This window comes from Puma concolor, chromosome B2, assembly GCF_028749965.1.
Source record: "Puma concolor isolate L17-30 chromosome B2, mPumCon1.1.hap2, whole genome shotgun sequence".
NCBI lineage: Eukaryota > Metazoa > Chordata > Mammalia > Carnivora > Felidae > Puma > Puma concolor.
The window spans coordinates 114,889,214-114,917,147 of NC_141671.1; the positions used below are offsets into that span (position 1 = coordinate 114,889,214).

The 27,934-nt window shown below is 40.4% G+C and overlaps 1 long non-coding RNA gene across 1 annotated transcript in view; it reads right to left on the minus strand.

Annotated features, from left to right (window-relative positions):
* Nucleotides 1–16,994: 16,994 nt before the first annotated feature.
* LOC147581190 (uncharacterized) overlaps nucleotides 16,995–27,934 on the minus strand; it is a 242,483-nt gene continuing 231,543 nt past the window's right edge. The window contains exon 5 of the long non-coding RNA XR_015251522.1: nucleotides 16,995–17,215. This is a non-coding gene — a long non-coding RNA (uncharacterized LOC147581190). The remainder of the gene's footprint in view (nucleotides 17,216–27,934) is intronic.

Below are 27,934 nucleotides of genomic sequence, written 5' to 3' on the forward strand. Positions count from 1 at the left end.
TAACAAGATGGAAGTCATAGTCCTTTGTAAGGTAATTGTGGAAGTGACATCTCATCACTTTTGCCATATTTTATTCATTAGAAGCAAGTCATTAGGTCCAGCTTACACATAAGGGCATAAGGGATAGGAGGCAGGGCTCACTGGAAGCCATTTTAGAAGTCTGCCTATCACAGCATGTTACTAGTGGTAGCAAAGAACAAAATATATACAGATATGTACTAGTCCCTACACTTCCCTATGTATTTCCTAATACACAGGATAAGGTCAGTCAAACAGAAATCTGTATTAAATGGAAAAGTCTCTATTCCTGTTTCACTTTGGTTGTGTAGATGGAGAGATTGTGACTTTTAACTGACCACAGGCCTTCTCCCAAAAGAAATTAAATTGAATTATATAGAGGAAAAATAGCCCCATGAAAAGAAAGGGCAGAATGCTTTGTTTTAATGGGTTTTGAAGACTCTGCCCCAGTAACAAATGTTCTCAGTTATCCCACCACCCACTTGAAAAGCAACTGGCATTGGGGAAAGAACAGAGTTGCTTGGCCTATTGCAAGAAGACTCATTTTACTGGAATGCAAGCATTACTCTGAAATAGGGAAGAAGAGACAGAAAGTGGGAAAATGGCCTCCAACAACCGCTTTTAATGGAAATGGCATGATGGCCCCTTACCCTCCTCTTCATGGTTTTAAGTCCGTGGTCCCCAGAGAGCATATCTGAGGCTGCAATGAAAGCCTGGATGCAAGTTCTCTCTTCTTTAATGCCCCAGTCAGAGAGAATGTTTCCATTGTGTGTGGGGTTTTGATATGTAGCTTTGAAAAGAATACTAAATCCTTCCATGAAAAGGTTGGATATTGTGCTCTTTGCTGAGTAAAGAGAGTTGTTGTTTTGGAGTAAGGCTGAAATCCCACTCAAAGTCTCCCCTTGTTCGGGACCTGCTTCTTCCTCAGGAGGCACATCAATGTACCCTTTCTTTTACTTATTATTTTTTTCTTTTCTGTGGATGACGTGACCATTCTATTCTTTGATGGGAAGGAAATGTCACACTGAAAGAGGAAAAAATGTGAAAATGCAGGTAACATTTTTTTTTAAGGAAGAGAAAAAACGAGACAGCGTTGTTTCACTGTACTGGAGGCATGATATACTAAGGTTGCCGATGTTAGAGGCTGGGGTCTATGAAGGCCACTCCCTGCCAAATTCTCAGGCTCTGAGTCGGGAAAAAATCAATAGGAAGTGCAGTATTAACACACAGAAATCCAGTTAACTGGATTCTTCAGAGAACTGGAATTTTTTGCTGCTCAGCAGTGCTAGGAAACATTAAGAGAGCAAATGAGAGCAGGAGTTTGTTAAATGGCACACTGAACGTCAACCCCGCCCCCCCCCCCCCCCCCCCCAGGAAAAGGACCCTGTGGTTTCGTGCCTTCCAAAGGTAGCTGAAAATCAAGCTGTGTGAGACTTAAATTGCTACAGCCTCATCTAAATCTACTAAATCAGAATCCCTAGAAGTAAGGTGTGAGCATCTTTATTTTAAAGGGAAGAAAAGAGCCATTCAGGTGAGGAGTTTGGACCAAAAGGTTTTTTGCAGGGAGTACAAACACAAGACCACTACGGTTATATTTACCATGTAAAGCAAACAGAGACTTTCAGATGATAGTGATAAATGTAGGTCCAGAAATCTTCCACCTGAGACTGAGAGCTCCAGTAATTGGGGGAAAATAGAAAACTCCAATCATGCAGATGATGGCCCGAATCCCTCATTTCATGTTCACGAGAGCCAGAGGAAACAGGCTCTCCTCGCTTCCAGCCTTCTGGTGATAATTTCCTTCAGCAATATCTCTGTGCCACCGAATGATACTTTGTTACATTAAAAGCTCCCTGTTTTCTACTTTTGATAGAGTATATGTTAGTACTTGAACTATCTGTTGAAGGAAACTATTAAATCCTCCCTAATTATACTTTCCATACAGTTGTCATCTCTCTGTCTCTGATTTTCCAAATGAAGCAATCTGTCCCTCTGTTTTCTTCCTGTGTCAGGCAATTGGAAACAGGGGCAATCTTAACTTTCCCAGAAACTTCCTTCTCAGCCTTCAGACTCCCATCTCCAGTCCTCAGAGCAAGATTGGCTATATCCAGGCTTGTGTCTGCAGGGCTGGGCTGGAGAGACCCCTCTCTTTTTTTCTCTCTCAGAAGCTGGAGAGCCACACATACTCTGGGAAACCTGCCCAGGAAGTCCTTAACACTCATCAGAAAGATCTTCCTTCAATTAACCTAGATCACAACTATATTAAGGAAAGCCCATCTCCTTCCTTTGGCCAAACAAAGCTCATTCTCAAGAAATGCATGCAAATCATTTAAACACAGGACAGCAGTGCTGCACCTGTGGATAAACTCCCTCAAAGTCCTCGTCCATATTCATTCACCGCCATATTTCTTCCCCGCCGCCCCCCCCCCCGCCGAAGAATGTATCTTTCAGTAAGTGTGAACGCAGTTGTGTTCTGAATCACTGTTAATCCAAACACTGAGGAATTTCACACATCAGGCACAATGTACAAGGTGCTTCCACACCAAGTACACATTAAAAATTCCAGATCAGTTTCTCTCAAACTCAGCAGCTGCACCAACCTAAAAGTTACTGGCTACTTTGGTACAGCTGCTCAACTAAGAAAAACAGACGAGGGTGTAGGTAACAGGCTCCATTCTTCGCAAAGCATTTTAATTAGGGTTCATGTGCCTGGTGTGATGGGAAAAGGCCAAGAACTTGGGAGTTTCTCAGATGCACTTGGAGTTGCCAAGTGTACCTTCTGGCCAAGTGTACTTCTGACCAAGTGAAGTAACTTTATCTTGCTAAACCTCATTTTCCTCATTTCTAAAGTGAGAAGAACACATCCAACTGACTCTCAGCATTGTTGTGAGGGCATGGTTAGAAGATGAATCTGAAAGAGCAGTGTAGTCAGCCAGGGGTTAGTGAAGGGTATGGAGCTCTAATTGCCACCTATTTGGCCTCCAAATCATACTGTTCTGTATCTAGTGCTGGTGAACACATCGTTTCACATGATATTCATATTTTTTCAAGATTTTCTTGGCAGATTTTTCATACACGAACCATGCGTTGAGTGATAGGGTGGAATGCCAGAGATATGGAAGTAAAAAACAATCTAATAGGTGTCTCTTTATTTTACAGTATGTCGTCATTATGAATCTGCCCTTGATTAATTATATTTATGCAACAAATATTTATGAAACACTATATGCCAGACACTGTCCTAGTTCATAGGAAGGGTCAGCAAATTAAATATACATATTTTAACATATGTTTAAATATACATATTATGTGATAGAAAATGGTGATGAGGCAAATAAGGAAGATAGGTGGTGTGTAGTTTGCACAATGGAAGCCCACTCTGAAATTGTTGTATTTGAGCAGATTTTTGAAGAAAAGTGTGTGAGACAGCTACAGGGCTGTCAGATGGAAAGGTGCTTAAAGCAGAAGGAACAGCAGTTGCAGAGGCAGGGTGTGCCTGGGATGTCGGAGGAAGAGTGAGCATGCCTGAGGCAGAAGCATAGTGAAGCAGGGAAAAGAAGTAAATCATGGGAGTCAAATGGAACTTTGTAAAGGCTTTGCTTTTAACCCTGATGAGTTGAGAAGCCTCTGAGCAGAGGAGTAACATGATCTGGCTCAACCTGTTGTGAAAACACTCTGGTTGCTGTGTAGAGAATGTTTGGAAGCTAAAAGGTTAGTTAGGAGCCATTGCTGTAATCTTGGCAAGAGAAGATAGTGGCTTAGAATGGGGTGGCAGTGGAGGAGGTGATGAGAAGGTGTCGGGCTCTGGATGTCTTTGGAAGAATTGACAGGATTTGTGGACAGTCAATATACAGTGTGAGAGAAGGAGAGGAGTCAAGGATAGCATTGTGATTTTAGCTGAGCACTAGAACTTTGAATCTACAATTTACTAAGATGGGAAGACTGAGTAGGTCTATAAGGTGGAAGGAGAAACAAGTGTTCCATTTTGGACGTGTTGAGTCTGAGATGCCTAATTATATCTACATCATGTAGAGTAGGTAGTTGGATATATAAGTTTCGAGTTCAGAAGGGTTGAATACAGGAAATGTGAGGTCTCTAGCATTTAGGCACCTTTAAAGACATGGGAGTTAGATAAGGTCATCCAGGAAAGTGAATATTGACAGAGAAAATAAGATGCCAAAGATTTTTTCCATTTCTATTTCTATTTCGTCTTTAGTCAAAAACCTTCACAAAACCTTTATCATGTACTCTGAGACTTCTTCATCCAGTATAAGACTTACCATATTGATACAACCCAGTTTCCCAACCTTATGTCTCCTTCTTCCTTCCTTGCTAACGTATGCTCCCTATGACGATCACTATTTCCTCAATCTTACCGTACTCTTTCCTGTCTCTGAATCTTTGTCTTTTTTCTTTCCATTGCAACTGGCCACCCACATTTCTGGCTATTGAGATACCACCAGCTTCTTGAGGTCCAGTTCAATTCTATGTCCATGATGGGTGGAGCGATCCTATTATCTCACAACCAAATCTGATCCCTACTCTTTCTTATCAACCATTGTATGCATTTGGACCCATGGCAGACATGGCAGATTGTAGATCACAAGGTACTCATTCCAGGCCTCTTCTGGACTGCCTTTTTGTACTAAAGAAGCTCAAAAACTGAAAAAACAAAACAAAACAAACAAACAAAAAACACTAATCCCAAACTCCTCCACTAGAGTTTCTACCTATGCCTTAGGTTCCCCAAGTAAATCTCTGGGATCACACAAGACTTGAAAAGCAGAAGTGGTCATTATGGCATAACTGCTACACTCAGCTACACTCAAAGAGGTTTTCATTCTTCTGAGGCAGCGAGGTACAGAACGTAGGATCATAGGTGCTGAGTGGAAGATAGCAAGGGCCACGACAATGAAATTTTCACTAAATTGTTTTCTGAGATGGTGGACAATTCTGGCTGTGTAGCATCCAACTTTGCTTCCTTGGCCTATCTAAAAATTTTTTTTTAATTAAAAAAATTATTTTTTTATTTTAGAGACAGAGAGAGAGAGAGAGTACAAGTAGGGGAGAAGAGCAGAGGGAGGGAGAGAGAGAGAGAGAGAGAGAGAATCTTAAGCAGACTCCACTCTCAGCACAGAGCCGGATGCAGGACTTGATCACACAATCCTGGGGATAATGACCTGAGCCGAAATCACAAGTCAGACTCTCAACTGACTGAGCTGGCCAGATGCCCCAACCTTTCTAGAAATTATGTAAGCACCCTAATACTCTTTAATAAACACTTTCTGCTCAAAGTAGGCTAGGGGATTATATTTCTGCAATTAAACATCCTGACCAATAAAATACCTTTCTCATTATGACATACCATCTTGCTTTGCTGTATAACATGTCTTAGCATACTTTTATTATGTTCTCTATTAGATTGCCTAGCTCCTTTCAGACAGGAAGTAACAGTGTTAAACTGTCCCTGTATGCAGTACAGTGCCTAACCGTACTTAGGGGTGTCCAGGGTGCCACAGGAAACTCACAGGGGTACTGCAAGGTATCTAAACACAGTGATGTGTGTGAACACTGAACAGACTATGACTATGAGGTTATTTGAAACTTTCTACTTAGAAAATTGAACTGTTTTTTCATATCATAAGAGAAAATTACAGAGACCCTGAGGGAATTATGAACCAAAAAATTCTGATAACCTGTGTACTAGGTGCTGAACAGAAATAAATGTGTATCACATCTGGGCTTAAATGAGACTCAGAGAGTATAGTCCTTTTCAGTTCAGGAACGAAGGGCAATCTGACCCATATGGGGACCAGTCAAGGCAAGGAGGGTTGGAAAATAAGACTGAGTTTTTGACTTAAATTGTGGAGCATCTCAAATATAGCTTTATAATTTTGGTCGGAAATTATGCGAAATGCTCCAATACCTACAGCAGGCAGAGGACCCGCTGCCCATCTTTGCATCAGTGAGCTACTATGGTAGCTCTTTAAGGTCCTCTTGGCAGCCCCCTCCTTATCCTTAATGCCACTGCCTTGTAGCATTCTACTGGCTAAAATGAAGCGTAAGAGCCCAGAAAGGAGGTCAAACACAGGCAGAGAGCCTAACTGAGGCTATGATAGAGATGAAAGGCTGTATTCTGACTGTTGGCATTCCAGCTCATATCTTTTGCCAAATGATATTTATACAGCTGAGAGGAGTATGTGAGTTTCGTGTTCCTTCTGCATAGGAGTGAGAGCCATTCTCAGGAGAAGGGTCCTAAATGGAATGCATATGTTTTACAATATCCAAATGAGCCTCCCATCCTCAGATCCTTGAGCCCCTAAATACCACTACTTTGGCTAAGCTGGCAGGCTCCTTTCTGGCCAGAACTCTGATTAGAATCTAAACTTCACATGATTGTACTCCAGAATCATGGAGTATGAACCATGTTGGGGTTTTGTAGCGTCCGAATGCAATTCATTATGGTTACTGAGGTTTAGAATTCATCTGAAGGAGCTAGAATTATTCTGAGGAGACATTTTATCAGATAGTTTTCAGCTAAGCCAAGTTTTCCTGAGAGCTTAGAAACTGTGGTCCAAACCTGGGACCTCATCCACCCAAAGCAGCAATTAGGGGGCTAAAGGGCAACCCACCAAATCAACTTGGATTTGCCTAATGGAAATGTGAGTCAGCTTCTCAGGGCTACAGTGGCCAGGCCTGTGGGACAGGGTACAATAGAGTGAGAATGCAAGGAATTGACAAGCAACTTCCATTTAATGGACAGGAATAAAGTTACTAGCCAGTTGTTCTACTAATCAGGTGTCCCCAAAGGTAAGAATATGGCAGCTTTTAAAGCAATCATTACAGAGCTCTCTCTGTCTCTGTCTCTGTGTGTGTGTGTGTGTGTGTGTGTGTGTGTGTGTGTGTGTTTAAATATTTAATCTTCCATCTATCTGAAACCCAGAGTAATTATCAGGACTAGAGCTGTAGAGGAGCAGAGGATGGGGAATCCTGCTTTTTTCAGTTGGTTAGAGAGAAATATATGTAACTTTAGAGTCACTCTCTTGTCTCCAACTTTTACAGAGCAGTGTAGAGTGGAGGAGGGCTGAGATGCTATGGAAGGTAAGGCAAATGCTGGCTTTTTTTCCTCCCTTGATAACCAAATTAAGGGTTGCTCTTCAAAAAATAAAATACTCTGCTTATAAGTATGCTTATCTGTAGGGGAAAAAGAGCATGGGTGACTCTTGATGATCTATTTATCGGTCTTTATCAGCTAAGAATGTGACACAGACAGAATCCCAAAGAAAAGCAGGAGGGAAACATTCAAATATTTACTTGGCAGCCTTTTTGCCAAGACAGATATAATATTTGTGTTGGTGATGTTCGCTGCTTCACAAGTGAGAGCGTTTCTCTTCACCTTGAAACACTGAAAGCAGCCTGACCTAAAATCATAAATAAAAAATTAAACTTACTCCCAAGACCCTTGAAAGGTCAGTGATGTCACTAACTGAAATGACCTTGCACTTATTTTAATTTGGTGTCTTTCTGTCAAGACTTGACTTTTCTCTCCTAGGAGACCACTCATTTGTTAAAGCAGGTTGTTTGAATGTGGAGAGAATTCTGGATGAGGAGTCATTAGACAGGTGGCCCATCTGGCACTGTCATTAATCAGAGGGTGCCTGTGGGCAGCTCTGTTCAACTCTCGGGGGCACAGCTTACTCCTCAGTAACAGGACAGGGCAAAATGGAAATGTCCTCTAAAATCTTTTCCAACTCGAATGATTCCTGATTTTAAGAGTTTAAGAATTCACCTTGTTGGCCCTTGTGCCACTGGGCCAGCCTCCTTCTATCCATGCTTCCATCTGTTATCATTTTTCCTCCCCTCAACACACAGCCACATGCCAGGTTCTGTATATTCTTGTTGATAAGCCACGTCAAACTCTGATATTGTGCTCATAAAGAATTCATCTCATTGCCAACTGAGCCTAAAAGATGTCTTTAGATTTTCTACAAGTCACCCAAACAACTATCCAATATTGCAAACTAAATCAAAGATGTCAACTGAATGAACAAATCAATTAAATCATCAAAGGACCTGATTATTTGATCAATTTGATTAATCTATTTAGTAGCTGTTAGAGGCCCCCAGCCTCTGTGTGCAGACCCTCTACATCGGAACAGAACAGCTGACAGAGAAGGCCATGCAGGGGTAGGTCCAGACATGAGTCTCTGCTTGCTTAGCAGCTGTGTGGCCTTGTGGAAGTTTTGCAACATCACTTAGCTGCAGTTTCTTCTTAAGTAAGATAAAGATGACATTACATAAAGTATAGGGCGGCTTAAATGAAATGCGGTGTATCGAGTCCATAACACAATACCAACTCATTTCCTTTCTCTCTCTTACCTTTTGCCCGGCTAAGAAGTCTTTTTGCAGCAACCCTAGCAAGTGGGCATAGAACTGAGAAAATTTCTCCAGGGTAGGGGAGCCCATTACTAGAGAGCCACCCAGATAGCCAGAAAAGGCTTAACAGAGAAAAAAGGCAAAGGCCTTCCTCTGAGTTCAAAATAGCAATTGCCAAAATTTTAGGATGAAAGCACTCACATAATCATTCAAAACAACAACAAAAACAGCCTTCAGCTGACTTCATCTTATTTCATCAATGGAATTTTAGAATCGGCTGTGTATGTGCCCAAGCAATATCCTCTGTAATATCCTTGGAGTCTGTCAGCCAATAAGCTTCCGGAAACAAGAGAGCTCACTACTTTTCAATAAAGCTGTCCATATTAAGACAACCTTATTCAACATTAGCACAAAAATCTTGCTCATTTCTAACTCCTGCTTGATGTCCTAACTCTTCTCTTTGGAGTAACTTAGAATGTTTATCCCTTAGCAATGCAGCCCATCACATACCTGAGAAGGAAAGTTGTAGCTTCCAAAATCCACTCTTTCCCGAGTAAAAATTGCTCTAATTTTTCCCTGCAAGACACTGAAATCTATTACTCTTCTCTGGGAGAGTAGAGTAAATGTGAGGCATTTGTGTAAAGGAAAAAGTGGATGTTTGCGGTAAGATCCCGGGGAAAGTTTAACATATGTTATAGTATTGCTCATGTGTCCTCAAAAACATGCAGGCCTAAATAAAATAAATAAAATATTTCAGGGGCGCCTGGGTGGCGCAGTCGGTTAAGCGTCCGACTTCAGCCAGGTCACGATCTCGCGGTCCGTGAGTTCGAGCCCCGCGTCAGGCTCTGGGCTGATGGCTCGGAGCCTGGAGCCTGTTTCCGATTCTGTGTCTCCCTCTCTCTCTGCCCCTCCCCCGTTCATGCTCTGTCTCTCTCTGTCCCAAAAATAAATAAAAACGTTGAAAAAAAAATTAAAAAAAAAAATTTCAATCCTCTCTAAATTTATTCATCCAAATCTGATGATGGATTTTGATTCATCTTTAATTTCATTGCACACACACACATACACACACACACACGCATCAAATATTGAAAACTATTCGGAGTCTTTTTTGCAGGGGACAAAAAGCTTGAGTTCTTTCAGACAAAAATAATAACATAAAGCCAATATCCACTGTAATAATTTCTCTTGTGGCAGATTTTAGATGGCATTCACAGATCAGTTATAAAGAAAAGAGCATCTCTTAAGAAAGCTTATCAATTTAAAGTGCCCAAGAATAGATTGGAACAAGTCCACAAACCTGTGAGTGCTGCACGGTTGCTGAAAGTCTCTCAGAAAACATGTGGCCTAAAACCTAAAGTCCAAATGTATTGCTTTAATGTATAATAAATAGCAGTGGCCTGATCAGTGAGGAGGGAGGGGATGGTGATTCCAACTACCCCCTAAGCAGGAGGCCTGGAGTGTGTGTGGGCACATGCAGTCTCCCTGTCAAGTCACATTGGCTCCATGGCTCTAGATGTTGCTTGCTGCCTGGCGATCTGTCCAGAGACGAAGCAACAAACTCGCTTAGACTTCAGATTCCCCAGACAGCCTTGGTAAACATCACTGATGGTTCCAGGAGCAGCGAGGCCCTTGGTCAGAGCAGGGAGCCCGGTACCCCTCGGTGTTAACACCACTTTGGCCCCAGGAGTCTGCTCACCCCTCTTCCCAGCCTGTCCTCTGTGCCTCTGCAGAAACCCCCCCTTGGAGATTTTATTCTGGGTTCATACCATTTGAACTCATATGACTGCATTCACAAATGCTCACATTTTTTGCTTTTTTTAAAATACAGATTTAAAAATAGAGTAGACAGTTCACTTCAAGGAGATCTAAAAAAAATTTCCAGTGTAATCTGCAACCTGCATGTTGGAACACTTTGTTCTTGATGCTAACACTGTAGCCTTTAATTCTCCTTCTCTTTTTGCCTCTGACCCATGAAGAAATCTGACTAGAGGGCTTTCAGTTCCTGAAAACAATGTTTTTAAAATACCCAAATCAGTTCAGCAAATATTTATTTGAGCATCTCTTACGTACCATGCATTGTTTATTCTAAGTACTGGAGATACAACAGTAAACAGAACAGAGAAAAATTGAATTTTGTACAATAAATACTGAAGAGGAAAGGGAAGGAGGTGATGAAAAGTAACATCTAAATAGGGAAAGCCCTCACTGAGAAGAAGGCTTAGAGGAAAGGTCTGAAGGAAGTGAGGGATCTATCCAAGCAGGGAAGGAGATTTGATGCACAGAGAGAGCTAGCTTGAGGGGTATGAGGCGAAAGTGTGCCTAGAGGTTCAAGGAGCAGGAGGCTGGTGAGGCTGGAACAAAGTGAGCCAGGGAGGCAGGGAAGAGCTGTTCCCAGGAGGCCAGGCGACGTGGGGCTTGTGGCTTACAGGAAGGATTCTGGCTTTTACTTTGAATGAGATGTCAAACCATTGGAGAGGGTTTTTTTTTTTTCCTTTTTTTTAAACTTTATTTATTTATTCTTGAGAGGTAGAGGAGGAACAGAGAGAGAGAAGGTTAAGAATCCCAAACAGGCTTTGTGCTGTTAGCATAGAGCCTGACATGGGGTTCGATCCCACAAACCATGAGATCATGACCTGAACTGAAATCAAACCACTGCAGAGCTTTAAGCAGAGGAGCACCATGAGTTGAATTATGTTTTAATGGGTTGCTGTGGTTACTGTGTTAAACATATACTGGGGAGGGGCACCTGGGTGGCTCATTCCATGAACCGTCTGACTTGACTCAGGTCATGATCTCATAGTTTGTGAGTCTGAGCCCCGCCACGGGCTCTGTGCTGATAGCACAGACACAGCCTGGAGCCTGCTTCATACTCTGTGTCTCCCTCTTTCTCTGCCCCTCCCCCACCCCTGCTCACACTCTGTCTCTCTCTCTCTCTCTCTCTCTCTCTCTCTCTCTCAAAAATAAATAAACATAAAAAATTTTTGTTAATAATAATAAAAAATATATTGGGGCACTTGGATGGCTCAGTCAGTTAAGCATCCCATTTCAGCTCAGGTCATGATCTCATGGTTTATGAGTTTGAACCCCATGGGGGGCACTGACAGTGTGGGAGCCTGCTTAGATCCTCTCTTTCTCCCTCTCTCTCTACCCCTCCCCTACTTGCACTCTGTCTCTCTCTCAAAATAATGAACTTAAAAAATATATACTGAAGCTGGGAAATTATGGAGGCTCTAGGTAGGAGGTTATTGAAATGATCCAGGTGAAATATGGTGGTGGTTGGAACCAAAGGGATAGCTGTGGGGGTGAGGGCAAGAGGCTGATCCCAAATATCAGATGCAAGGAATTTGGTCTGGGTAATTGGAAGAACAGAGTTGCTATTAACTAAGACAAGGAAAGCAGTAGGAGTTTTGGAACTAAAAGATACCAGGAGTTTAGTGAGGGTCATATTAAGGCCAAACAACTATGAAAGCTATCAATTTTTTTTCCTTGATCTTTAACATATAAGATAAGCTCCCTTACTTTTACACACACACACATGCACAAACACACATATGCACACACGTGCTGTGCTGTTTTCTACCACCCAGACTCAAGAAGGGAGTCCTTCAATTCCTGAAGGAATCACTCCTCTGCTGAGTGAATCCATTCCAGGAGGTCCAGTTGAAGTGGTTCTTGAGTACAGAGGTTTCTAAATCTTCAAGGCCAAGTGAGGAGTGGCCTGGAATCTCTTTGACACCCAGCAGCAACATTTCCTATATACTTATTTATTATTATTATTATTATTATTATTATTAACACTAGTGGGCAAACAACTAGGGTGTCAAACCACAGAAAGCCTGATGAGCCGTGGAGAAAATGACAAATTGCTGACTATCAACTCCAGACTGTTGGGACTCCCTGAAACCTGCAACAGTATCACAAATGGAAGGATGGAGACAGTCTATAAAACAGTTTATGATGACAATTACAGGCAGGGAATCATCGGCTATTCTTGTAAGAGAATATCATTTATAATCCAATTCTGTGTTTACTCACCTAATCAATCAGTCATTCAATACACACTTCTAGAGGACTCACTAAGTGGCCAGCACTCAGACACAAAAATGAATATTGTGGCCACATCTTTCTTTCAAGGCACACAAGCCAGCTGGGGAGACAGCATGCAACCTAACAATGCAGGGTGTGGCCAGCGAAAGCTATAAAAGTATGATGGTGGAGAAGCAAGGAAGACAGTTGTTTCTGGGCTGAGAGAGGAAGTATTATTTGAACAGTTGCAAAGAGAGTGGACATTCCCCCAAGCAGGCCAAGGAGAGAGGAAGCGAGGGGAATCATGTTTTTAGATGAATGGCTTGAACATAGAGTGAAGCTGTGGGCATATTCACCGACCTACAGAGTAGTCCACAGGAATGTGGCAGGAGGGTAATATGGTGAGCGACGGAGCCAGCTCCCAAACAAGTCTGGTCTGCAGGTAGTTGGCTTTATCCTATGAGCAAAGAGGGACCATTAAGTAAGGGAAAGCCTGATGGATTTGCCTTTTAGAAAATTCACTCTGATAGAGAGATAAGGAAGTGCACAGGATACATGAACATGTACAAGACCTTTGGAAGGATTCTACAGATCCTACAGTAAAGGTGGTTTCAAAGGTTTTTCAGTCAAATATACTATATGTTAATTAAGATAGTTCTTCTTAGCAAATTGACTGAAGTAGACACTTGTAGAGTTGCATTTGCCCAAGATTACTTGAGTGTTGCCTGTTTTCAGTGTCACGGAGCCAAACATGAATGACAAACTTTTACATGCTTCTCCGTACCCTAAGTAAAATGAATATGAAAGACAAGGAGATATTTTGAAAGTCTAGTCTATCAGAATGCTTCTTTGGTTCTACAAGCTATTCAGTCTAATTCATCTACTTCATTGCCTAAATTCATTTCAAAGAATTGATATTTAGAAAAGATTTATGTTATTGATGAAAACAAAAATGAAGGGAAATGTAAGTTTTCAGTTAACGTCACATGCATATTTGAGGTGTATAAAAGTCATTAAAAAGCCTTTTTATTAGAATAACTGGTTTGGGAAATACCAGGTGAATGTGTAAAACATTTTAAAGAAATGGGAAAATTTTCCCACTTGTCCTAAAAGTCATTGAAAGGGTTTTAATGTGTCAGAAACATTGCTTAAAATAATAATCAACTCTTGGGGCGCCTGGGTGGCGCAGTCGGTTAAGCGTCCGACTTCAGCCAGGTCACGATCTCGCGGTCCGTGAGTTCGAGCCCCGCGTCGGGCTCTGGGCTGATGGCTCAGAGCCTGGAGCCTGTTTCCGATTCTGTGTCTCCCTCTCTCTCTGCCCCTCGCCCGTTCATGCTCTGTCTCTCTCTGTCCCAAAAATAAATAAACGTTGAAAAAAAAAAAAGAATAATCAACTCTTATTGATTATTCTAGAGCAGAGGTAAATAAATAAGTAATACATAAACAAGCTTAGATGCCTGAGACCTTCCACAGTCTCTGATGGTTTCCTCACAAATGAAGCATCCTGCCTTCAAAGATACCTTGGTGATGGGTTCTGACCTCAATGGGTCCCATCACCCACCAGTGGTGAGATTCAGATAATCATGAAAAGGTTGTTGTTCTGTAGAAATGAGAAATGAATCCAGTCATCAGGCATTATTTCTCTTTTATTGTTTAGCATTGAATACAACTTGTTCTCTCAACTACTGTATCCTAAACCATTGGAAGCAAGATCCCAACCCCTCGTTACCAAGGTGGACATGCCTGTAGAGTCTTCAGGCATCGTATAGACCTTTTTCTTAGATCCTAAATAAAAAACAAAGCAACACACTTATGAGAAAAGACCCTGTCCCCATTGCACCACTGTTTCTTCTCTGATGAACTCCTTGTCTGTATGTCTACACTGTTGTCCTGAGTGTAAATTCCAAACCCCATCTCTTATCTCTATCCAGCGAGGTGCCCCCATAGTGCTATAATTCCTGCTTTTACAAGAATTCTGAGACAGTTTGTGATCTAACTTGCAATGGAAGAGAAAAGAGGAACCCCAAGCACGAGGGTCTTGATTCTGAGTGCCACCGTAAGCCTGCTATGCCAACAAGAGACTGCCAAACTAATACTTCCTGTTTCTACAGCTCTGTGTTCCATACAACACAGAAGATTATAGGATGTGTGGGACTGAGGAAGCAGAGAAAAAGTTCTCTTATCCTGATTCCACCTAACTTACACTCATTTATTTATTATTTTTTATGTGACATTCATTTAAATCTCTTAGAGGGGCACCTGGGTGGCTCAGGTGGTTAAGCATCTGCCTTCAGCTCAGGTCATGGTCTCATAGTTTGTGGCTTTGAGCCCCACATCAGACTCTCTGCTGTCTGTGCAGAGCTGGCTTCGGGTTCCCACTCTCTCTCTGCCCCTCCCCAACTTGCAAGTGTGCTCTCTCTCTCTCTTTCTCTCTCTGAAAAATAAATTTTAAAAATCCCCTAAATCTCTTAAAGAGAATATATGAATTATTCAGACAAAGAACAATGAAGAAAAAGTTTGCTGAGTAAATGTAATCAAATGTAATCGAAATGACACAAACAAGAAAATTATGTGCTTTTGAAGCGTCTTTCAAAAAGCAAGCTAAAATATTAATATTAGCTAAAAATCTTTTGAATACTTATCATTGGCTCACACATACAGGTTAAGTACTTTGTTTATAGTTCCCACTGAATCCTCAGTACTGATTTGGGAGGGGACATGTACAATCTGAGACTTGAGGGATTTGTCCAGGAACATAAAGGTTTTACATGGCAAATTTGGGACTCAAATGTAGCTCTTCCTGTGCTCAGTATAATATACAGCCTCCTGACGATTGCACCAATATTGTAGGTCTCCTAGAACAAATATTATTAATACTTTGTACATGATTCATATTATTATACATTCTTAAAAGCAATACAACTGTTTTCATTTTAAAATGAATGTAATCTGGAATTTTCACCCCTTCACACTATTCTATTTAATTATTTAGGATTTGTATGACCCTACCATAAAATTCACATGTGCTATCCAAAACTCAGAAAGAAAAAAAAATGAATTCCATATAAGCAGTCCAAAAATTAGTATTATCTTGTTTTTCTTTAAATTGTATTCCATTGGTCCTAACAGCCAGATAGGATTCAGTTGCCCAAATACACACAGTGCAGCTCAAAATATTTTAGCAGGAAGTGAAGTAGACAGCTTCCTCTCCCTAGAAGTTTAAAATCTAAAATTCAATATGGGCACTTAACAATGCAAAGAATATTACCACACCCAACCATGCAAGAAGAAAGTACACGGAATAATAAATATATAAGCAAGCCCATAAATTATCACTAATTTTCATATTTGTCTGAAGTTTTCATTGTTGTGGGCATTGTACACACACATACACACACACACACACACACACACACACACACACAGAGCAATTATCACTCAAATCAGGGAGAATCTCAGAAGAAATGAAAGCAAGGGAAAGACTTTTCCCAATAGAGAGACTACTGGATGAAACCTGGGAATGGCTTCCATGAAAGTGGGGTAAGCTTGGTAGAACAAGATGAAGCACATGGTAAGGAGATGCGTTTGGGCAAAATGAAGGGAACCTGAAAGAAGGAAAGAGATTCATTACAGATCCAGGGATCAGATAAAGAGCCCCATAGTAGGGCCAGAGCCTGACCTATATGGAGGGAACACAACTGGAAGCCGCAAGAGATTTCAAGGGGTCAGATAACGTGGGGTGGGTGGCGGAGGCATTGGCCCTGCTCCATCACCTGGATCATCGGGGTCTGAGGTGGAGGAAAGTCCAGTGAGAAGGAGGTGGCCATGGTCAAGTCTAGAAGCTGGTTCCTCAGAAACTAAATCCCTTTATCCACATAATGCCACTTCTTCAGATGAAAAGGACAGAATTCAAATGACGCTAAGACTCCTTTTTCATTTCTTTCAGGTTTTCAGGCAGTAACTCTTGGCATAGAGGGCAAAAATGCAGAGATGGAAGGACGGTGTGGTCAGGAAGGAAGAAAGCCCAGATCATAAAGGGGATGAGTTTTAGTGATAGAAACTGGCATAAAATACACTCACTAGTATGTTAATCTCTTCACCATGTTCCTGGTGATATTTTATGTCCATTCTGATGAAAGAAAAATATTCGAACTTCATCTCTCAAATATCATTATTAACAAACTCTATTTCTTTATTCCAGGTCTTGATGAGGACTTATGAACTCAGTCGGCACATTTGCACTTGTTTCCATATCACTTGCAAGAGAGTTTTATTGTCTTTTGGGCAGTTAGGAGGTAAGGATGTGAAGCCAGATGTGCCTCACTCAGTTCAAATTCCAGCTGTTCTGCTTAATTGCTGTGTGATGTTGGGAAGGTGCTTAATGTGTCTAAGTCTCAATGTCCTCAACTGTTAAAGGGAATAATAATAACATCTACCTGCATCATTGCTTTACAGATTAAATAAAACAATGCATGTAAAGCACTTAATATAGTGCTGACAAACAACAGATGCTCAAAGGATATTAAAGACTATAGTTATTTTTCTGTATGCTTTCTTTCCAGATAAATCTCGCACTTTTTAAAAGTTCAAAGTTTATGTTCCCTCTGATACCCCAACAAAATACTAAATCCCATCTTCTACAAACAGTGAGGGGTTGAAAAGTAAAAGCTATTGTAGCTGTGACCAGGATTACATGCCCCACCAACATCCAAGCAGAAAGCGGATCCTTCTGTTCATGATCATATAGCAGCAAACACCAAGTTGTCTCTTGGACTGAATGGACTGTTGGCTTCTGAAAGAAGAGATTTAGAAACTATGGATTAATATAAGCGTGCAGGAATTGCTTACCTTGTAAAGTGTGCAGAGGTGTGGTGATGTTTAGTATCTAGTTATTCATCCCTGATGATTTTTATTGCAGCAATAGTCTATTTTAGATAGTTTTTCATCCTACTGCATGACCTGCTAATAAATTGAAGCATTTTCACCTCACTAAACTCAATTTTTAATGACAATAGCCTATTTTGAATACACATCATTGGAATCTCACTCTTGGCGCATAATGAATCCCTCTCTGTGGCCTGCCTAGGACTCTATTAAATAATCTTTGTGAGCCTCACCACAATGGTTTGGTTCAGTATCCCTCCACCATCGAATACATTAAACCCAAAACAAAACACTGTCATACATGGAAGAGTTCATAAAATCCAGCCTGTGAAAGACAGTCAGCAATCTGTCCAAGTCACGTCCTGGACTTTTTGTTTTACAGACTTTCCCAGAATATTGGCTCAATGTTAACAGAGAAGCAGTATATCAAACTTAAAAAGGAAGGGGTTGGTTAGTCTATGGGAGACCAGAGTCTAGAGAGTTGCCCACACCTCTGAGAAACACCAAGTTTGCTAAACTGCTCTTGTCAGCTCAGATTCTATGGCTGATAAAATCACAGGGCTCTACAGTATGCCTACTCAGTCCTTTGGGATTATTACTAAATAGGACCATAAGGTACTTTTTTGCTTTTTGCACTAACCGCAAATGCAAAGACTCCAAAAGCAGTCATTTGCAAGCACATTCTTTTTCCCTCCAGGTCATGCATTCCTCTTTTTTTTTCTAAGTGAGAATGAAAGAATTTTTAATTCATTGTAAGAATAGTTATTCTCATTTGCCTTGCCTTTTTTTTAAAAGAATTATTTCATATTCTTATAAAGTGTTATTAAGCATATTTTTGAAGCAAATGATATAGCTTTGGAACTAAAAGATTCTTCACAAAGGAAATTGCTAATCAGAGAATTTTAATAATTTGCTCAAAGTCCCACAAGCAGTGAGAGGTAGATGTGGGAGTAGGATCCTATTCCCCCTCTCCTAAATGCTGGGTTTACACCCTGCCAAGCAGTCCAACTTCAAATAGTGGAGCAATTATAATGTGCCCACATGCTCTGGACTCTTAACTGGCCCCAACCTGTATAGCACCCTTTGCCCTTCTTTCTAGCATTTCCTACCTCTAGTCTGAATGCCTCCTGTTCTAAATAATCAGATGGAATCCCAGCAGTTTCCGCACATTTCACCAGAACAGCTAAAAACATGACTCCTCACAGATATCCTAAAGGCTAAAAGATCTTAATAAGGTGTCATGAACACTCCTGATCCACATGAGTACCACTCTCCAACACAGGCAGAAGCAAGAGGAGAGTAACACATATAGAGAAAACGCTGCCGTGTGATGAGGTAGAGGTGCCTCCTGAAGAGGAATCCTGAACTGGGGTCATAGAGTGTGTGCTGCAATAGATGATCCTGACCCTGATCTAAAGGTTGAGTAAGGGTTACCAGGGTAGGGGGCTGGGGTGGGGCACCCCTGTTACAATAACCAGATTTGACTTTTATTCTACCACTAAGTAGCTGTAAACCTCTGGACAAGTTTTACAAATCCCCTGACTTCTTATCTGAAATGGAGTTGTTAATAGTAACTACCCAAAAAGTTTGGTGGGGTATAAATGAATACATAGATGTAATTTCTTTTGAAAGCCTAAGTAGACATCTCATAAATTTTAGCTATGATGTTGTTGTTGATGATGGAACAATATGCTCAAAGACTCAGAGGTAAAATTTGCATAGCATATTGCTGAACATTCCAGGAAAAGCAAATAGTTCAGGTTGGTGGAAAGATTGAATGTAATTTAACTGAAATGGATTCACTTCTCTTAGCTGTGGTATAAGCAAGAAATTGCACATCATTTCAACTAACCAATATAGTGGAATACTCATTAAAGCTTGCTTTCTCTTCAAAGGCTTGATGGTGGGTTTATGGTGGCCTCCGTTAGAAGGCATGTTTGAAGTGGGCACCCGGGTGGCTTAGTTGGTTGAGCTTACGACTCCTGATTTTGGCTCAGGTTATGATCGCACAGTTTGTGAGATCAAGTCTTGCATCCGGCTCTGCTCTGACAGCGTGGAGCCTCCTTGGGATTCTCTCCCTCTCTTTCTGCCCCTCCCCCATTCTCTCTCCCTCTCTCTCTCTCAAAATAAATAAACTTATTAAAAAAAAAAAGAAGAAAGCAGGTGTGAATTTAAGGTAGGTAGCCTTAGTGGAGGGAAAAGATTTAATTTCTAAGAGATAGGTAAAGTGGAGCCCCGGGAATAGTAGGATAGGCAACCAGGGCTGAATATGGAGAACTAGCCTCATACCTGGAAGTAGACCTATAGAAGGTCTATGGCTCCAAAGGTTCCAGGAGCACTGGCCTATAGTACTTCCTCAGAGCCACCATTTAAATGATCTGAAGTTATAGGGCTCAGAAAAAGCTAACTGCAGCTTTTGTCCTGGGGATGACTCTTCCTGGATGGACTGTCCATCATGTTAGTGAAACTTCTAGTCTTTCCCGTGTCTCAGGCCTGGAGCCACCTCATGAGTGTGAACTTTGGTTCAGTGAGGCTTCAAGTCTTAGAGTGCCAGTGAAGGGACTGTTAAGTGGAACTGCTAATTATGACCTGTGGCACAAGTGTGTCCATTTATTAACAAGAGGTAATTCTGTCTAATATGGAGAAATAAGTCATTTATAAATGGAGTTGAAATGACTTTTTCCAGATGTCACAGCAAACTTCAGGCAGAATTTGTCCTAGAAGGGAAATATTTTACTCTCAAAGATCTCAGAGCCATGGGGATTGTCCTTTGGCAAGAGAGAATGACCAATCCAAATTACTTAAAGTCTTCTCCTTTAAAGTTAACAAGATTTCTAACTTCTTTAACTTTGTCTTCTCCGCACCCCCCCCCCCTTTTTTAAGAGAGTAAGCTGAAGAGAGGGGCAGAGAGAGAGAGAGAGAGAGAGGATCATAAGCATGGAGCCTGATGTGGGGCTCGATCCCACAACCCTGGGATCATGATCTGACCTGAAATTGAGTTGGACACTTGATTGACTGAGCCACGCAGGTACCCCAAGATTCCTAAATTCTGGCAGTTATGTGCTACAGACTGAATGTCATGTCTCCCCAAAATTTATACACTGAAACCTAATCCTCAATGTGATGGTATTAGAAGATGGGGCCTTTAAGAGGTGATGAGGTCATGAGGGTACAGCCCACATCAATGGGATTAGTGCCCTTGTAGAAGACATCCAGAGAGTTCCCTTGCCCCCTTTCCACACTTGAAAATACAGCGAGAAGAGGGAGACCTATGAAGCAGAAAGCCAACTCTCATCAGACCCAGCATCTGCTGATGCCTTAATCTTGGACTTGCCAGCCTCTAGAACTGTGAGAAATAAACATTCGTTGTTTAAGCCCCTCCCACCCAGTCTATGGTATTTTTGTTACAGTAGCCTGAACTGACTAAAACACTGAGTTAGAAAAGAAACACCAAAACAGAATATGACTGGAGTGCTCTTGTGTCCTTTCTGAACCTTTGCACCCAGGGTACAAAACCACTCAGGGATCCGATGGCACGCAAAGCGCTTCCACTGTGACCCACCTCCACTCACACTCCAGGCAGATGGGAATTCAGAAGTGCCCTTCCCTCCTGTGCTTCCCCTCCGCTGTTCATCCCTGCCACATCTCTCATAAGGTTGTTAGGCTTCCCAATCCTGCTTTATCTTAAACTTCAAACAGACTCCTCTGCCTGCCCCATAGGACACTCTAGTGCTTGCTGGCTTGCAGGTATTGTATTGAGCCATTTTCATTTAATGAGCAGGATGTGTTCACATAGCGATTCACTGCATTACAAAAGCCTTTATTAATCACTCCATGGTGCCATAAAATGACAGGCATTTGGTTCCCAAAGCAAACACTACAAACCAAGAACCTTAATATAGAGGTGGATATAAAATTATAATAGCCAAGTGGCAAGTCCTTGGTGCATTTAGAGGATCACAAGAGGATAAAAAGAGCTTCTGGTGCCTCTCTAATTGTTTTTAAATTTTTATTTATGGTCATATTAAGCAGTTCCCTGAGAGCTCGAGCCATTTAAATTATGGTGATTCTTTCTGAAGGCTTTTAACGGTAAGGAAATTGGGAATTAGTCCCTTTTCTGAGGAGACACAGGTGCCTGAGTATTTCCTAGCAGACAATGTTCTTTCAAACTTGCTGAGTGGATGAGTTATCAGCAGTTTGCAACCTTCAGCATGCTTCAGAATCTCCTGATGAATTTAATAAACTCATATTGCAGAGCCCCACTTCTAGAGTTCTGATTCAGTAGGTCTGGAACAGGACTTGAAAACCTGTAAACATTCCTTGGTAATGTTGATGCTGCTGGTCTAGGGACCACACTTTGAGAATTACCATTATAGAATATACTTTGAGCTAAATGCACCAGGCCATCTGTCATTGTTGGGTAGGGTTTAAAAAGGTATGGCTCCTCCAAGAAGCACGTCAGTCCCTTCATTGTCTTTTTCTCAGTAAGAAAGGCACACTAATCCCACACTATGCTCCTCAAGTTGCTTATGGATTAGATGCTGTTTAAGTTGAAAAAATGAATGTTTGTTCTAGTTGTTACCATGGAGTAACAATATATGCATGGGGCTGGGCAAAGGGATTGCATGGCATTTGTTCTGGGTCACTCAGAAATATGAGAAAATAATTACATTGAATTTTCAAGCAAATCCAGAGATGTTTTTCTCCAGTAAGTCCATACTTCGTATATACAGTTGACCCTTGAGCAACTTAGGTTTGAGCTGCATGGATCCACTTATACACGGATTTTTTCGATAAATACTGTACAGTACTATAAATGTATTTTCTTTCATGATTTTCTTAACATTTTCTTTTCTCTGACTTTATTAAAGAATATAGTGTATAAAATCTGGGTTAATTATATATATAATGTACAAAATCTGGATTAATTGACTATTTACATTATCCACGAGGCTTCCAGTAAACAGTAGGCTAATGGTAGTCAAGTTTTGGGAGAGTCAAAAGTTATACTCGATTTTTGACTGTGCAGAGGTTGGCACCCTAACCCTTGCATTGTTCAAGGATCAAGTGTATTCCATTTCAGAATGAGCAAAGAATAACCATATATAATGTCAGTAATGAAGTTGCAATAAAGGAGATTTTCTTTATGCCTAAACTGTAGCATCTTTTGATTTCATTTCAGCCTATTCTCTATCAATAGATTATGGTTCTTCCCCAAAGAATTTTTATTATATATGATATTTCTATTATATCACACTTTAGGATGTTGTCTTAGGATAACATCTTTTATATTTGTTAATTTCTCAGGCTTAGGTTATTAATTTAATTTCTCATATTGGTTGTACTGAAATCCATTAATTTTTAACCTTTAATTTTGAAATAATTTCAAACATACAAAAAAGTTACATACAAAAAAGTTGCAAGAATGGTACAAAGAACTTCCATATAACCTACACTCAGATTAGCCAGTTCAACATTTTCCACATCTTGTATATATATATATATATATATATATATATATATACGTATATATACATATACGTATATATATATATATATATACAAGATTTTACCCCTCAAGATTATCCCTCAAGATTTTAGTGTTAATTTTCTAAAAATAAAGACAGTCTACTACATAGACACAGAACAGCCATCAGCATCAGAAAATTAACTTTGATAGTTTACCACCATCAAATTTATAGACTCCATTCAAATTTTACTAATTTTTGCAATAAGATACTTTATAAACTGAGGATTTCAATCTAAGATTGTTGTATTTAGTTGTCATGTCCTACAACTTGGAATAATTCTTCAGTCTTTTCTTGTGCTTTATGTACTTAATATTTTTTAGGTGTTTAAGACTCATATTTTGTGGGCTAGTCTTCCATCTAAATATGTCTGCTTTCTCCTCGTGATTAGATTCCAGGTATGCTTTTTGGCATGAATACCATGGCAGTGACACTGTGCTCTCCTCGGAGTATCACATAACGACGTACATGATGTCAGTTTGTTCCATTCTCAGTGTTGTGAATTTTTTGCCATTTGGTTATGGTTATGTCTGCCAGTTTTTTTGGTACTATTTATTAATAAGTTATTAACAAGTATTTTGATAGGATATACATTGACACTATCGATATCCTGGTTGTCATCAAACTATCACCAGCTAGTTTGGGCATGCATCAATGATTTTCATGCCTGAACAGTGACAATCAATATCCTTAATTAAAATTCATGGGCTTTATGGGAAAAGGGGGCTAGGAAATGACTCTAAAACCATGATCAGTCCTTGAGTTTACAGTCTAAATGGGAAGGTAAGAAATAGATGCAGATGTAGGAAATGAGCTATGAAGTATCAGGCTGGCGGTCGGACCGAAGACCTGTAACTACTGACAAAAGTGTGACATGGAGGAGTAGTTTGGGTCTCAAGCTAGTGGGACTGTGAAGAAGATGTAGCCCTGGGAGGAGAGGGGTTGCTGAGGCAAAGGCAAAACATGAGAAGTAGGAATGTGAAGCTGTCACGGCGGAGGTTTTTGTAGGAAATTTGGGGGAAATAAGAAAAAAAATTTTGAACTGAAAACCTGTTGCGTTGATTTTCAGGAATAACTGCTTCAACCAAATCCATGAAATAATCAAATAAGAAACAGTACTGGAGGGGCGCCTGGGTGGCTCAGTCGGTTAAGCATCCAACTTCGGCTCAAGTCATGATCTCTTGGTCCGTGAGTTTGAGCCCCGCGTCAGGCTCTGTGCTGACAGCTCAGAGCTTGGAGCCTGTTTCAGATTCTGTGTCTCCTTCTCTCTCTGACCCTCCCCTGTTCATGCTGTCTCTTCCTGTCTCAAAAATAAATAAACGTTAAAAAATTAAAAAAAAAAGAAACAGTACTGGAAAATCTTAAGTCCTACAGTAGTTTCTGCCCTTCTAATAACCAAGAATACATTTTATTATCTCTCTCGCAAATTCCTGAAATGTTACTATTGACCATCATTTGTTATCTGCATGAAAAGTAATGTTATCATTCAAAGGTGATTTTTTTTTTTTTTTAGTCCTGCAAAAGCAAAGAATTTTGATAGTTTAGTTAATCTAAGCAGTTTTATCTCGGTACAAACTTTGATTTTATTGAGTTTTTTGAAATAGTAAAAATAGCTTGAGGATTCTCATTGTTTGTGGACTCTTAGAAGTTGTACATACTCATTTAGTTTAATAATTGCATAGTATAGATAAGGAAATAAGAGGCTCAGAAAAGTTAAATAACTTGCCAAAGGTCACACAGTCATTGACTAAACCAGTCTTGACATGAATCCAGAACCTGTTCCTTTGTCTTTCTTCCTAGTTGAGAGCTTTATTATGCACTAACTTGTGTTCTTTTCTTTTTTTCTCTTTTGCACTATTCCTTTCCACCCAAGATTTTAAACTGTTGAAACAAGGGAAAGTCATCTTCTTTTTGAATAATGATGATAGCAATATGTGTATATTATTCCTAAAGAGAGTCGGTACTAAATGCTTTCTAGACATGGCTCATTTAATCCTTCTAACAACTCTGTGAAACCGGTATTAGGAGTCTCACTTTACAGACACAGAATCTGAGCTTTATGAAGGGTAAGTAATTTGCCTTCAATTATGCAGCTAGTAAAGAGCAGAACATGGGTTTAACCCCAGATCCAGTCTTCTCCAATGCCTTTGTTTTCTACCAGCTAAGCTGCCTCTAAGGGTACTCATAATTCTACATTCCCTAACACAGCCAGGTGGCCGAGTCTGATGATTTTCTAAGGTCCCTTACGATGCCCAGCTCTTAGAAAGACATAAAAGTCATAAAATCATGGGTATTTGTTTTCTGAAAACAATAAGGTACTGCAAAATATGTTAAATGTATCAAAGTGAACATATGAAAATCTCCTCTAATTATTTTTATAAGACAGTTGGAAATATATTGAATCAGAGAATCTTCACATTTCATAAGATGTTTAACATTCATCTTCTTGTTTATTTCTCCTTATCAATTTTGTCCTTTGCAGGCAATTTTCCCTACAGGCAATTTTCCAGCAAAAATATCCCTCTTCACTTGGAATTATTTTGCTCATCTGTAATGCCTCAAGGGTAATGTTGGACATCTTTAATCAACACATCACTTCTCTTGAGGTTTTGAATGGTCACCATTCAGGAGCAAGGGGACCAGAGTTGGGGCCTCAGGGACCACCAGAAGAGTAGGAAATCTCACACAGAGGCTTGACCCGTGCTATTAGGCAACTTTGCGACCTTAGTGGTCATTGACATGTTAGCAAACATTGGGCTTGAGAGAAGGGATGACACCAAAGCTGTGTGGGAATGAGAGAGCTGTTGGCAAATGCAGGATCGCTTGGCAGGAAGAACGTCAACTGAGATATTGATGGTGCCCCTACATATTTAATTGAATGCAGGGAATTTAATCCTGAGACATCTTGAGTCAGAGCTCACTCTCCTGTTTCCTGTCGGATTTGGCAGTGCCCTGGTCTGTTATTGAGACTGTGCCCTGGGGAAAGGAGAGGCTTCAGGGGGGAGGGGACACATCTGCCTTCATGTTCAGGAGTTGTCATTAGCCCGACAGAGGCCAGACCCAGAGTACGAAAAGCTTTTCTCCCAGTTACCGATGCATCCTCCAAGGCAGGCTTTTTCCTCTTTTTCCTTTCTTTTCCCAGTTTTTACTTTTGTTTTCTTTTTAACATTTGCTTTAGATATGCTACACCGTGTAGTGGTTTTAACCCTAGTCATGCATTAAAATCACTCTTCTGTATTGTTGGACTTTTTTAACCACATGAATTTATTATTTCAAAAAAATCAAGTCACGCCGGGGCACAGAAATTTTAATTTAATTGCTCTGGAATGGGGCCTCGGCACCAGGACTTTCAAGCTCTCCAGTTGGTCCCAATGTAAAGCCTAATGTGATTCTCAGCCTGGGACCCCCAGAGGTCCTCAGGAACTACTTTGAATATTTCAAAGAGCCCAAAGACAGTCATCTATTTTACCCATAATACACTTCCTCCAGTTAACACTGAATCTCTTTGCTCTTGGCTGGAACTAAATCAACACCTGATATAATAGCTTATCACTTTCTGATGCCAAACTTTGATAAGCAGAGTTTCGTAAAATAAAACTGAAATGGGAAATTAATTATTACTCTATAAATACAGTTTTTATGTGGGTAACATCTTTCAAAAATTGAGTATATCATGAGAGAAAGTAAATAAAAGGGTAATTTCAGGTGATAAAATTGGGAAGCAATCTGATAAAGTTATCTTTTAAGCTGGTATTAGCCTTCAAACACCCAACAACAAATAAGTAAAAGGCGTACCAGAAAGGCACTGGCTGGCAGGCCGAAGCCAGCAAGGGGATTTTATATTTGTCCTGGATAATGAGCACTCAGCTATGCAGAGGATGACGTTGGTGATCTTTGTGAATTCACCTGCATTCTCCTGCTGTAGGCAACCTAAGTCTCACAGCATCTCCCAATCGCCCCATCTCGCTTCTATCAATCCCATTAGGACCAGACCCTTCAAGACCTGTCTGAGAAAAATCACAGAAGGAAGCACTAGAGATTATTTCTATTGTCTGCCAAGTTGGTCTCTTGCTATCATCCGGAAATGTTTAACATAAGTGAATCTTTAATTAACTTCAAAAAGTGCCTGTGCTTGGTTTCAGGTATGTAAACATGGCAGGACAAAAGTCACTAATGTTTGGCAAGGGGAGTTCTGAAAACATCAATTAGAACGAGTTGGTATGAACACCCGATGAACACCCACCTCGACAGTAGGAACGAAATTAGTGCTAATTATGAGTATCCCTCTTACTTCACCAAACATTTGTTCATGATTATACACTGGGAAGTGAAATCAAGTACATTTTTTGCTTGTATTTTATTTATTCATACATTTAACAAATATTTAAAGAGAATATACCATGCACTAGATACTGCTCCCGGCACTAGAAATAAAGAAATAAGCAAAATAAACAAAACTTACTATCCCCATGAAGCTTAGATCTTGAAAGGGACTGTAGATGTTGGAAGTCACTACCAGTCAAGAAGAGTGCATGCAAAACAGCTGTTACTTAAAACTCTGTATTAAAACATTTGTAATTCAGACTTCTAAAAAAAATACCTCCTTTGCATACAGAAAACTAAAGTATTCCCTCCAACCCTTCACAAGAATAGTTTTAATTCACAGCTTCCCATTGCTCGAAACGATTAAATCGAAATCCAACTAAGAGCAAAACATAATTTTAGGTTCTTATGTTCTCCATCCCCAACAGTTTACAACTGAGCATTTACTAGCTGGGAGCTTGGGTCATTCAAGTAGACCTTGCTTCTTTAGCGATGATAAGCGAGACAATGCGCTGTGTTTATGGACTTAGAGGTGAGAAGAGAAAGAAAAGCTCTCTTAGGAAATCTGAAAAGGAGTTTGGAGACCAGTAAAGAAATTCAGAGGACATCAACATTCAAATCAGATACTGCCATGTAATAAATATTTGCTGAATATTTCGTTGGGCAGCTAGATTCCATAGATAGGGTGACATTGTGTCTCTTAAGACGTTAGCACTTTGTATGTACAATTGTACTGTATAGGATACATTTCAGCTCTCATTTCCAATTGGTAATCC